Source organism: Colobus angolensis, unplaced genomic scaffold (assembly GCF_000951035.1).
Source record: "Colobus angolensis palliatus isolate OR3802 unplaced genomic scaffold, Cang.pa_1.0 Scaffold174, whole genome shotgun sequence".
Lineage (NCBI taxonomy): Eukaryota > Metazoa > Chordata > Mammalia > Primates > Cercopithecidae > Colobus > Colobus angolensis.
In genome coordinates this window covers 1,145,585-1,160,240 of record NW_012114866.1, presented here as the reverse complement: position 1 = coordinate 1,160,240, position 14,656 = coordinate 1,145,585, and the positions used below count along the sequence as shown (strand labels likewise).

At 34.6% G+C, this 14,656-nt stretch overlaps 1 protein-coding gene across 2 annotated transcripts in view; it reads right to left on the bottom strand.

Moving 5' to 3' along the window:
• Positions 1–14,656, bottom strand: part of GRM5 (glutamate receptor, metabotropic 5) — a 588,169-nt gene that overhangs the window by 528,297 nt on the left and 45,216 nt on the right. The window lies entirely within an intron of this gene.

The following is a 14,656-nucleotide window of genomic DNA, read 5'->3' as shown; positions in this document are numbered from 1 at the left end:
CTGTGCCTGACATTTAGGAGGTGATCAGTAATGTATTACCAGTAATGTAATGGTGGATGTCTTCAGTGATCATTGACCAGAAATGTTGTACCAAGGATTTAGGGGATGTTTGAGGGCTTGATGTACATTGCTATCACAAGCATTCATTTAATTTAAATTTTGTTACTCACCTACCATATTCTTGTCATTTTGCTAGGCATTGGAACTATACAAATAAAAGTCCTATTCCTTGTATTTAAGAGTGCACAGTCTAGTAGAGAAAGAATAAAACAACAAGAAAACTAAATTTGCTATGAAAGCTCACAGGACAGATATTAGCAGGGACCGGAAGCATAAAAGGGCAGTCATTGAAGAAGGCTTCCAGGGATTTGATACAATGGAAATGTATTTCAAGTTGAGAAAACAGCCAATGAAAAGTTATAACATGTAAAAAGCACAGCATTGCAGAATATGGAAAGAGAACAGCATAGTAGAAAGAGAATGTAATTTAGAATTAAAGAACCTAGTTTCTGTGGCCTGGCTATGCCATATACTGCCATGGGACTAAGCAAATTGATACAACTTATCCAAGTTTCAATGTACTGATCTGCAAAGTGGGATTCGTAAGGTCTACTCTGGCATAGTTGTGTGGCTTAAATGAGGTAAGTTATGCATTTCTTTTTATACCCACGATTTCCAAATGAGCTGACAGTCTTCCTTTCTTTTGGACCCTAGTTATTAACTCTAACTCTCTCCCTGCTTCCACCTGGACCCCTGCTCCTAACCCATTCTCCACCATCCAGGCTGAAGAACCTAAATGCATACCAGATCAAGTCACATCCCCACTTAAAAGCCCCCAATGACTTCCCATTGCTCCTAAAACCAAATTATTAAAGTCGGGCTAACAGATCTTTCATGATTTGTCTCCTGCCTGTCTCACTAAAATCATTTTCACGCCTTGCTTTCCCCACTCTCTGTGCACCAGCCACTTTGGCCTTCTTTGAATTTACACATATCCATACCCCTTTCTGCTCTTTGCATTTGGCGTATTACCTTTACCCTGTCCTCCTCTCTCTTCCACTTTGCCTACACAATTTCAAATCGTTTTTAAAATCTTGCATCAAGTGTGCCTATCCCACCCTTATTTATTAGGTCACATGCCCCTATCATAGGACCTCCCAGGACTTGCTTCCTTTACCTTTTAGCACACAGCAAAGATAAAATTTTGCATTTGTTTAAGTGATAATTCGCATCCTTCCAACCAGATCATGACTCCAGGAGAGTAGTGAATATTTGCTTTTTCTTGAATTACAACACCACTGTTATTTTCATGCCAGTATATCTCTCTGCTAAGTTTCGTGCCAAGTATTACCATATACTTGTGTTCAGGGGTATTTTTTGAGAGGAGGAATAGATGAAACTTCAAATATAGTGATTGGTCACATTGTTAATAATCAATCAACAAGAGTGATTTTCATTACTGCCATTATCATTCTGCTGTTATTTTACATTGAGGATTTTTATAAATACAGCATAGATGCAAGATGAGAAGGGAGAAAAATGATGCTTGGGGAAGTACAAAGAGACTAGATAGGTAATAAAGGTTTATTTGTTTTATGCCTTGTTAGGTCATATGGGTTTTATCCAAGTGTGTAAGATAAAGAATTAAAGGGGCTTAAGCAGAAGAGCATGATGAATAGCTCAATGTTTAAGAACCTCTGGTGGCAGAATGCAAAATTCATTACAAATATGAAGTGAAGACAGGGAGAGCAATTAGAAGACTCTTATGAAATCAAGGTGAGAAGTAAAAGAAGGTACTGAATGAAGACTGAATCCTCAGTTTCTGTAGTTTTCTAATCTTCCTGTGTTCAACGCTGTGTCATCAGTAACTTCACTTGAATGGTGAAAGTGGAAACCTTTCATTCCTTGTTTAATCACTCACAATATTAATGCATCTATAACTTCAAATAAAGAAACACAGTGCTGGATAATACTTAAAATTAGAATTCCAAGCTTCAATACCATTGTATGTACTCAGAAAGAAACTATCTTTGTTGTAAGAGAAAAAAATAAAAGGAATAAAATTATATGTTTCTTTTTTTTTTTGAGTCTTGATTAAAAAGGAAACTAAAGAAACAGTATTGCATAGAGAAGAAAAAGTCTCTTTGGACCAAAATTTCTTCTTTGAGAACCTATGCTGCAAAGAATTCGTATGCAGTGCTGACATGTAAACTCAAGGATATGTAATGTTTACTATTGAAACCGTCTACTTTACTAAAGAAAATAAGATACATGGTTAGCTGGATAATCAAGCAAGTATTCAAAATAAAATTAAATTTAATAATGCTCAGATCTCTATCATAAGTCATTCATTTCCTCTGATATTCTTTCTCTCCATTATATGTAAATAGACAAGAACTATTCCTGTAAAACTGTTTTACTACACAGTCTGTATTTATGCATCTAAATGTTATTCTTCATGGCTACATTTATATAGACATCAAGGTCATATATATTTGATTTTGATAATAGTATATATCCAAAACTGTAAGTGATAGTTCACTAATTATTAGTCCATTTGTTATAACTGAACTCAAAGAATACAAACGTGTTGTTACTGGTTTCATCGTAAGGTTAAGCTCTCCAGTATAAAATTTCATTACTTCTTATGTGGGAGAAAATAGTTTGATCTACTCTATTGTCTTGATGTATTCTGCTATTTCTAATTCAAATGCATGAAAAATGTTTCTTTGCAGTACACGACAAATATGATTATCATCCATAAGTAATGATTTACAGTAAAAGGCAATCAAGAAAAATCACCTTAAGATGGAACAATAAATATGCACAAGTTTTTGAAGAAAATTCTTGTATTTTGATTTGCCTCTGTTATTTCTTTGGTTTGTTTCTTAATTAAGGGCATTTTAGCATAATTTTAAAAACATAACTGACAAGTGATAACTTTTTACTTACAACTAATTAGGAGCCTAATTTACCTTTAGCCCTATTGTTTTACACACCTCATAAAAGATAACATCAATGTCTAATCCCCCTTACGCATCTCTTTCTTCTTTGCCCCCCCACCCTAAAAATAAAAATTAAAAAACCTTAAGCTGTATAAGACAAGCACAGGTTTTATACGTTAATTTTAAGTGTATCAATGAATGAATTTGTTAACATAAAGGTAAGTTGACATATTAGCATACCAAGATGTAATGTCACTACATTGTAAGTCAAGTAATTATAGACTTTATTCATACCTCTTTTCCTTCTTTGGTATTCCTTAACCTTTTCAAGTTTAATGAACTAATTTCAATTTCGAAAAAAGTTAAGGAGTTGAGAATTACATACTTATATCCAGCTTTATTTTAATCACTAATTGACCTAACTTTCTTTGAATGACAAATAGCAGCCTTTTGAGAAAATTTAACCTCAGAGAAATAGAAGAATTTACCCAAGATCATCAAGTTAACAGATGAGAAAACTAGGAGTCAAACCGTGGCCATTATATTCAAGTAATATACTTTATTACTGTAATTTATTACAATGATATATATTATATTTAAGTAATATAATAAAGTATGTATGAAATTGTACAGAATACAAAAAGTGTTTAAAATCTAAGAGCAATGATCTCTAAGCCATAAAAACACAAAATCAAAATGTTTACAATTGTAATAAATATTTTCAAATTGAAACATCAATTAGCTACAACTCCATATATGTATATACACACATATTATATATAATGCAGACATATATATGTATACATGTATATGAACATATATATATGTACACATGTATATGGACATATACATTACAAAGGATTGAGGCAAATATTGAGCAAATGATTATTGAATTTTCAAAGTCTTAAGACATGGCCTATTATTCAGGATTATATGCGATAAAAGCATGCCCACAGAGTATTCTGCCTTAAAGTTAAGAGTGTGAATATATGAAGCAACGAAGATTTGCATTGAGATCTTTCAGATTCCAAAGTCTAAGATTTTATCACTACACTGCCCTATAAACATGGCCCACAGGAACTATAACTTGGTCAAATCTTACAGCAAATTCAGAGCTAGAGAATGTATAAAATATACAAAACCCCTGCTTCCCAACAGACCCTATGAGTATAAACTTTTTGAGAAAGAATTTAAATGCCCAAGGAACACAGAGTTATGAAGATATCATGTGGCCACCTAGATAAGGGTCCTTATCCTAAAATTCATGCAACTGTAAGGGATTTAGGGTGGCACAGAATTGTTAAAATGATATATAGCTGTGTTTTGTGAAAATTTTATGTTTATGCCAATTAAAATTATAGACAATATGTTATTCTTAAAGGGAGTTATAATTGTTAAAAGTTTAAAAATTATTGATATAAACAACTTTGTAGATGACAAAGTGGAAACACAGAGAACCAAAGTGACTGTGGAGAACCATACAACTGGATACTGGGAGAATAGTTATTAGAACACAGGTTTCTTCCTTCCTTTCCCCCCTCAACTCACCATGTCATGGTGCCATATGTATTAAGCCACACCAGGAGCTTGCAAAAGCAAAACTAGTATCTGAAGAGGGTGGCACATGATTATGAGAAAATGAGAAGCCTTAGTGGTCTGAGGCATCCTGATGGACTCTAGGTAACTCCCTCCTTTGGTTTCCAAAAGAGTAACAAGAAAAGTTATGTTTAATTTAATGTGGTTCCATTTGTAGAGAGAAACAATATCTGCTGCTTTAAAACTTATGGTGCAAGGATAACTGAGGCTATTTTCTAAGGAAACTCAATGAGTTAGAATCTACTAACCTCAGTAAACAAAACTTCAGTTAGTTGTAACTAATGTTCATAGTGTGTCTGCTTAATTTTCCTAATGCACTAGCCCTTTTTTTCTTTCTTTTTTTTTTTTTCTTTTACAACTTCTGTAATTCTTCATGAGCTTTACTTTTGGTAATTTACACGAAGGTTTCTTAATCTTATTTAACATGGTATTACAATATTAATTTGAATTTTTTTGAGGGTGAAGGGGTTGTAAAAAACAATTTTAAAACAAATAGATCTATTCATCAAGATGTTCAGGCTAAAACAGTTGTGAATATCATGTGAATAACTTATAAGAGAGATGACATCTTCATTATTAGTTCAGTTGAACTAGTTGAAAATATCTGTATTACAGAGAAGTTGGCAGGAGCTGCTGCAGAATGCTTCAGCTTGTCCACATGTGAGAATTAATCCTAACTGATTACTGAAAACCAGAGCTTTGCACAAAATTGCCTTTTCATTCATGGTGGCATCCCAACACTGATTACATGAAATCTGCAATGTACTTTCAAAGAAAATGGATGATATACTTGATACAGCATAATAATTGATCTCTGCCACCACCAATCATGAAGCAGCCTACAGCATCTTGACCATTAACTGAATTACTAGGGGTCAGGCAGTCTACTAAATATATTGCATACATTATTTTATGTAATATTTATGGGATTGCTGTTATATAGATGCTATTATTCTTAATTATATCTATATTATAGCAATGTTATTTCATAGATGTTTTCATAGATGAATAAATTTGCATTTAAGGAGAATTAAAATTTTGATCATTTCACAGAATGATTAAGGGAAGAAAGTCTGGATTTGACCTCAAATTACCTTGATTCCAAAGCTAGTTCCATTAAGTATCAAGTTACATTGTCTCTCATTCTGATAGCAGTAATGCATAGGTTAATAGGCACATTTTTTTATAATGATCAAAAAATTACAATGAAAGAAAAAATAAAGGGTGGGAAAGCAAGAGAATGGAGGGAGTGAGTGAAGAACGGAAGAGAGAAAAGAAGAAACAAATAATTTAGAAGCAGAAAATCTACAATCAAAGGAAAATAAATTTAAGATAAAAATGAACAGCAAAGTAAGACTAGACTTTTTGTTGCAATGGAGCTTTGGGCAAAAGAAGGTAAAATACATCTGCATATAATACTTGCAAATAAATATCTGTAGGGGTAGCAGGAATTCCTCATGCCAATGAAGTAGGTGCCCAGCAGGAGGAAGTTGATTCGCACTCCTTAGGTCAGAGCATTCTGGCCTAATCCAGTGAATTCTGACATCAAGCTCCCGTGAGCAGAGTCTGAATCATTTAACCTAGCACGGTGAGAGAGCCTATTTGGTGATCTTTCTTGTTGCAAATAGGGGTCTTTTCTGGGACAATGTATAGTATGTAAAAAATATAATCACCTTATGACTCTACATTGAATGTATACATTATTCTCTCTCTAGGATCAAATCTACTAAGAGAATCAAGAACTGCTGCACAGAAACCTTTGATAGCCAATGTCCTAATATGAAAAAGAAATAAATGAACAGAAGGAGACATAAAGTCAACAAAGCTTACCCAAAATTGAACATTTCAAGGCCCTACATTGACCAAACACTAACATTAAAAGAGCTTCAGCTTGTCAGCATTCTAGCCAGCCCAAATTATCAAAGAGCAAGAAAGCAATGCTAAAGAATAACGTGAAGGAATCGTTACATACTGTTTGAATAGTTTCCTAAAATTCACTCAGTGCTCTATCTATTATTAGCTATAGCACAGAGAACTCGTTTCCTATTACAGATGGTAGAGAATTTCTAGTTTGCATAAAATCAACATCCTATAAAGTCCCAAAAAACATATGTTTGCAGACGTTTACCCAAAGATAGCAACAGAACATTCATTATTCATTAGCTGTTTCATTTCAAATTTTATATGATCTATTTGCCATATTCACTGAATCTAAGTCCCTGTGGACAAAGTCGATAGGTACTCCCTTTGTAATACAGTTAAGATCAGACTTTAAGATAGCATGTTGTTTGCTACATGTAAGAGTTCTATAAATCTAATACGATGGATGACAAATATTGGAAGCTAGGCATATGTGTTATTTTTTTGTATTTGTCAATTACTATTTTAGAGGAAACACTTAGGCTTTCCTTGCTCATGTTCCTGACTTGGTCCACAGAGAAAAAATGTCCACAAATACTCTTGGTCTTTAGGGGAATATTAGAAAGAAACGAATAACTTCTTTTTCATCTTATAGTTTTAAAAGCACCAGAAGAGGGAGGGTACTACTCCATTCTCCATGTATGGCTTGAATCAAGTTGGTTTATGGATCTCTGCATTGCACATGAGGAATATCATATATTGGTCAGAATCCTGTTAGTGAAGTGAATAATACAAATTCAGGCCCCAAGTCTCACTCTCACACCTGACAATTCTGTGTATTTTGAAGCACTCCGAAATCTTTACTCTATGAGGGCAGACTTGCTTCCATATCAGGGAAGAATTATTTTGCTTCTGGATGCAAAAATAGCTGTAAACTGTCAAAGCTACTTATCTTGTCATATCAACACCCTGCTCATTATTCGGGGTTCAGGGAAATGTCATTTCTACTGAGAAATGGTTTTTACAACCCAAGTCCAAATCCAATGCTATTCCTTCTGTGATCCCTTAACAATTTTAACCTTATTATAGCACTTATCACATCCTACCAGATGGTTATCAAAATTATTTGAGCATGTGCCTTGCTCAATGACTAGAAGTGAATTCCTAGTGGTTAGAGATTAGGTAACACTTATTCATGTAACTTCCCAGTTCTTATAAAGTACATTACATTTGAAAAGTATGGAAAGACTGGAATCTTTAAGGCTTATATTTTTTATTCTAGTTCAGACAAGACACTGTGCCCAACATCAGTAAGTCAGTATTCTGGAGATATTTGCTACATAGTCACAAATATATCCATTATCACATGCACACACGTACACACACATACACACAAACATACATATATATATACACACACATATATATATGTTTTTGCATGTGTCAAATACACACACAAACACATAATCACACATACAACACTACAACTATCTTCCCTTTTCTTTTGCCAATTATTGCTAGTGACTCAACCTTTATTTCTTAATAGAAATATAGCCTACTTAAGGAAATAAAATTGTAGAGATCATGGAGATATACCAAGACCGTTAGTATCACAGCACATGGTACAGAAAACAGAATTTGTGTTACTCGTCAACAGTGCTGGCTTGTCGTAAAAGCACAAACACAATTTGCTGAGCTAACCTGAACTTGGTTTCAATGCTGTTACTTCAATTCATTTTTCCCTAAAAATAGGGCTTTTTTTGTCTCTTTCAATTGAACTAACGTACATAGAGAGTAGAAAAATGGTTACTAGAGGCTGGGAAGGGAGGTGGGGGGCTGGGAGGAAGAGGCACAGATGATTAATGGGTACAAAAACAAAATAGAAAGAATGAATAAGACCTACTATTTGATAGCACAACAGGGTGACTATAGTCAAGAATAACTTAACTGTATATTTTAAAATAACTTAAAATGCAGTTGGATTGTTTGTAACTCAAAGGATAAATGTTTGAGGGGATGGATATCCCATTTTCTATGATGTGCTTATTTTATATTGCATGCCTGCATCAAAACATCTCGTGTACCCCATAAATATATATACATACTCTGTACCCACAAAACGTCTTAAAAATAATTTTTTAAAAAATGTTAAAAGCTTTGCTTCAATTACTCTTGAATGCTTGGTTCTGGCCCTACCTACTTCTTGTGAGCATAATGCCCACTGCACGTATTCAAGTGAGCTGCACTCATCCATTTTTCCCTAGGGCTGATTCATAGGGTGGCCAGAACCCTATTTAGAACCATAGTTTGCTGCTTACATAAATCAATGGAATCATATGAAACACAATATAACATGGTTTCGCTGAAGGAGCACAGGTGTCAAAAGGATGTGAGTTTACATATCACGTAACTTAATATTTATTTGAACTTGGACTGGTCACTTAGCCTGGTTGAACTTCAAATCCTTTATTGGTGAAATGAGCACCCACTCATAAAATTTCAGAAACCTACTTCATAGGATTGCTACCTTATATAATTTTATAAACTATGAATTCTCATACAAAAGTCAGTGACACCAGATCACACAATTTAAAATGTATAGGCAGACACTTCATTACTTATGCTTCCCTTCACTGTGAAGTAACAAATGGTATCACTTTGGTGGCACTCGCAGGGTATTTGTTGGCTGGCTGTTTTATTGTGCTTCTTCCCGTCACTCAGTGCTCATGACTGAGAAGAAATCAATGGGTGTCTGTTGGCAGTGTTTTGAAAGACATATTCCTTAGGTAATAGACGTAGCTACTCACACACAAAAAAATTCTGGATATGAGTCTGCCCTCATGGACTCGTGGGTATCTCAGGGCATCATACTTCATCAGGCAATGACCAGTTCATTTTTTAATCCAAAGCTACACAGACACAAACGCTTTCTTCTGTGTGTATTTTAAAAGCCCAGGTAGCACTAAATACCATTTCCCAGGAAGTGTGCCAAGTACTTTGGAGGATGTACATTGAACTTTTCATTAGAAAAGCTTCCCAAAGGGATAAGAGTTATTTGATAGAAAATAGCTTCATGATATCTCATTACACCTTTCAGTGTGATTACACAAACCAGCTTGGAAGAATACCAGGCAGCACCTGGCTGTTCTCACCTTGACTCTACCATTAGCCAACAATGTGAGATAGGGGGTGTGTCATTTAACCTCATTGCTTTTGTTTTCTCTCCTGATCTAGAAGGCATGATACATTTGCCAACTGAGGTCCTCCCTGTTTCTAAAAGTGATCAAATGTAGTTTTTAGTAGAGTAGATTGCAGATTTTGAAACAATAAAAATCCAGTTGGAAGGAAAGAGAAGATATCAGTCATCTAGGGGGAAAAAAACCACTATATTCAAAAATTTATTTTAGTGCTGAGCGTTCTAGTGTTAAGGTGAAACTAACTAAATACATGTAAATTATATCTATATATAAATAATATGTTATAAAATATATAGAACCATTATATGTTGTGTATTATATATATTTACATATACCATAAAACATATTTGTGCTTATCTATAACATATAACATATATAGTACATATTTTATATTTCATATTTATTATATATAAATTATACATATATGTACATATTATGTGCATGGAAATAATGGTTTTTCATATAGAGAGATATTTTCATAAAATTTGTTTCAAATGTAATTTTTATGCTGATGTTTCTTTACATAAGGACTTTGAATAACACTATTCTTATTGTCTTTAATAATAGTCTTATAGAAAGAAATTAATATTGCATTTCTACTATTTTATGGTGGTGGTATTTGCTAACCAATGCATAATCCTTTATATACACTGTCTGTAGTTATTTAACTATCCCTGAAAAGTAATTGTTATCTCCTGTTTGAGAAAGGATGAAACTAGCATTTAGAGAAGTCAAGCATTTTTCTTATTGTCAATTAGCAAGTATAACTGTAAGCCATTTTGATGTGGCTGTTTCCACACATCTGGGTGTACTTTAGTGGGCATGCTTGTTTTATGAGGCCAAGTCAATAAAGACTACATTGGCTCCTGAAATTTGGTATTTGCATACTAAGGTCTACCTCTAGTGGGATGGGATAAACAGTCAGGAAGATACTTTCCTAAAGTAAATACTGTTTCCACTCAGTTTTTCATAGCAAACTGGATAATAGCCATCTACAGATAAAATTTTTGATGGGAGCACATGATGAGAGTACTTTAAATTGTTTATAGAAAGAAAAGCTACATAATTTAACTACCAAATACAAGTAGCAAGGCTAGCACTATCATTAACACCAAGAAGCTTTCTTTATATTCTCTCATTTATGACTACACAGAGGTAGATATAAGAATAAATTTGATGAGCTCTCAAGTCATTTCAAACTTCAACATTCTGTCACTATAGAATAGACTATATATAAACTAAGCAAGCATTTGACTCCATTAAAAATAAGAAATTCATCAGTGTATCCTTGTTCTGGTATGACCCTCAGACCATCAAGGTTTAACTAATGGACTTCTGAGTATTACCATGACTCTAGTCTATAGCAATGCTCAATGAATAAAAGATAAGTAGACTCTTCTGTTAATACTAGTTTATGCCCTACAAAATAAACTTTATTGAGAATGTCATTCTTGAGACAGACTCATTCAACAAAATTAAAATTCAAACAACGCATAGTATAATGTACACAAATTGAAAGCTGGCCTTCAGCACACCTCCTCCTTCCACCAGCTACTGTGTTTTACTCCTCTCCAGGGGTGTAATGAAAATGCTCTAAGTACTTGATACCTATGACTTAACCTCTCCAACAACCTTTCAAGAGAAGAATGATAATTCCCGCTTATAAAAAAAGGAAGCAGAAGCTGACTGGCCAAGGTAACAGAGCTACTAACGGCTGACCCGGGATTTCAGTCCAAGTGTATCTGATTCCAAACTTGAACCCTTTAACACAATATGCTTTTTCTCACAAGCACTGTATCAGATGCACCATCATTTCCTGTTATTTGTTGAGTACTCACCTTAGAGTTTCTATTCCAGAAGGAAAATAAGAGATTTAGAAGAAAATCTACAGAATGTTTGGTTTTCAGTTCCTAAAAAGAAAGAGTCATAAGTGGCCCAAGCATTTAAATAAAAGTCTAGGTCAATATACCCATCACTAGCACTGTTTTTACTTCTTAGAACCTCTTTCTCCAGTGCCTGTCTCCTACTCTTCCAGCTGTATATTCCCTACTTGGCACATGATAGGTTCTTTAAATAAAATTACTTAAACTACCTGCCTCAATGTCCTCATCTATAAAAATAGGATTATAATTTAAATTTCAGGTTTGTTGCATGGATGAAATCAATCCAATACAGTATCTAACACAATATATGACACATAATAATTATTTAATAAAGGGTATTGTCGTCATTGCCATTACACATTTGTTGAATGATTTAATGAGTGAAGCTCACATGCAGGGCACATGCAGTGTCTATAGACCAAATAGTTGTGTTTAACACCAAGAGGTGTATGTGTACCAAATCCAATCCCCAGAATAGAGCCTTGCTCCTCAGAAACAAGCCACTTGTCAGTAATTATGCTATCAGTGATGCAATAATATGTGAAATGTACTGTGGCGAGATCCCTCAGCCATTGTTCTTTTCAATATCATATCAGTACAAAGGCAGCTGATGTCATTTGCTGGGCTTAGTATTTCTGCCCCTTCCGTTACTAATTCATTAAAAACTGCATTTATTTGTTCTAACATTGATTTATTCAATATTTTAAAAAATTTATTCTACTATGTCTTGGACATTTATCTATCTACTATCTATCCCAAATGCTGTGAGAGGCACTGGGATATGGAAAATAAAGACCTGTCCTTGAAGAACATTCAGTTCTGTGAAAAAATGGTCATACAACACAATAAGGACTAGAGAGGAGAGGCATGGTGATGGGGGAGAGTGGGAAGTTATGGGATTATGGAATTACATAAAAGGTTAGGCTTCCTAAAACAGTGCCCAGAATTTTGAAGGATAAATAAGAATAATAATATTTTTAAATAAACTTTTCATTTCAGAATAGTTGTAGATTTACAGAACCATTGTAAATATTGCACAGAAATCTCCTATATACTGCATACCCACATTTTCCTATTAACATCTTGTTTTAATATGGTTCATTTGTCACAAAGAATAAATGAATATTGATACATTATTATTAACTAAAGTTAATAATATAGTTATAGAAGTAACTATAGTTAATTCAGACTTCCTTAATGTTTACCTAGTATCCTTTTCCTTGTCTGAGATCACATTCAGGTTACCACACTAGATATAGTTGTCATTGCCTCCTTAGGCTCCTCAAAACCATGACTGATTGTCACGTTTTTCTTGTTTCTGACCACCTTGACAGTTTTGTGGAGCACGAATCAGGTATTTTGTAGAATGTCCTTCCACTGGGATTTGTCTGATGGTTTTCTCTCAGATTACATTGGGGTTGTATGTTTTGGGGAGGAAGACCACAGAAGAAAGTGCCATTCTTATTTATATCAAATCGAGGGTATGTGTTACCAACATACTCTTATCATTGTTTATGTTACACTGGATCACCTGATATTAGTGTTTGTCAGCTTTTTCCACTGTAAAGTTATTCTCTTTCACCATTCCATACTATCCAGGCTATGTACAGAAAAATGTCATATCAAGAACAAACCCTTTCAGCTGGGCAGGGTGGCTCACACTTGTAATCCCAACGTTTTGAGAGGCCAAGGCGGGTGGATCACCTGAGGTCATGAGTTTAAGACCAGCCTGACCAACGTACTGAAACCCCATCACTACTAAAAATAAAAAAATAAAATAAAATAAAATAAAAATTTAAAAAGCTGGTTGTGGTGGTAGGCGCCTGTAATCCCAGCTACCCAGGGGGCTGAGGCACAAGTAGCACTTGAGCCCCAGAGGTGGAGACTGCAGTGAGCCGAGAATACCATGCTGCTGCACTGTAGCCTGGGCAACAGAGCAAAACTCTGTAAAACAACAACAGCAACAACCACAACAAACATACCCTTTCATCTTCAATACTTCCGAAATTTCGGAGTGGAAGGATTTTTCCTGATGCCAGAACCTGTAGAAAAGTTTCTCCTATAAAACAGGGAGACCAATCAGACACCTTTGGTTTAATCATTCATATGATTTAATGAAAGAGGCTGTACTGCCTGAGAGATGTGACATGGCTCTGGAGGCCCCTCTTATTATGATTTTCTTCACACACACACACAAAGAGCTCTGTTTTATGGGTTGCAGCTGCAGCATAGGAAGTACCTCATAATCTCAATAGTGCAAAATCTGGGCAGGGAGAGGATGAGTTCAGCCATGCATGTTTTACGGAAGGACAGGGAGGTAAGCCAAAGCATTACCAATTGTTAATTCTCATTATTCCAGGTGCTGAATATACCTTATCTAATTTAATTTAACCCACATAATTACCATGTGAGTTAAGCATTTCTGGTTCTATTTATAGTACAGTAGTGAAAGTCTCAGATAACACCAAATAGTAAGTGCAGAACTGGAATTTAAGCTCAGGTGTTTGGACTTCCAATCTCATGTTTATAGGACCAAAAGACATTTTAAGCAACAATCCAACATTAATAATATGTCACATCCATTTCCCACCACAGAAGGTTCAGAGCATACTCACTTACAGGAAACATTCTTAAGCTAAGTTATCATCTTTCCTGTAATGGGAGAAATAGTAGAAGTCCATACTAATAATGTGGACCACAGTAGAATTTAGTGACAGACTGTTGGAATTACTAAAGATCAGTGGATGCTGACAGAGACTTAAAACGAGAACACTGTTAGAGGAGAAAAATGAAGCCAAATGATGGCCATGATGGTCCTCATTCAATTACACTAGTAGGTAGTCACATTAAAAACCCCCATATAATCTGGTCTACATGGCCTAGACACAGAACCAAAGGAACCATCGATTCCACCTTCATGCCTATCCGGTTTTTGATGAATTAACGATCCATTATCCCTGTGAACCATTCATTACATATTATTCTATGTTAAAAATAATAAGTGTGACATACATTTATAAAATGTATACTATGTGCCAAGCATGATCCTAAGGGCTGTATTAATCATTATCTCACTTAATTCTCAAATATCCTTCCACGTAATCACAATGAATCTTATTTGGCAGGAAAAAGAAAAAAACTGACTTAGTGAGATTAGTGTTTTCTAATGGTGGCA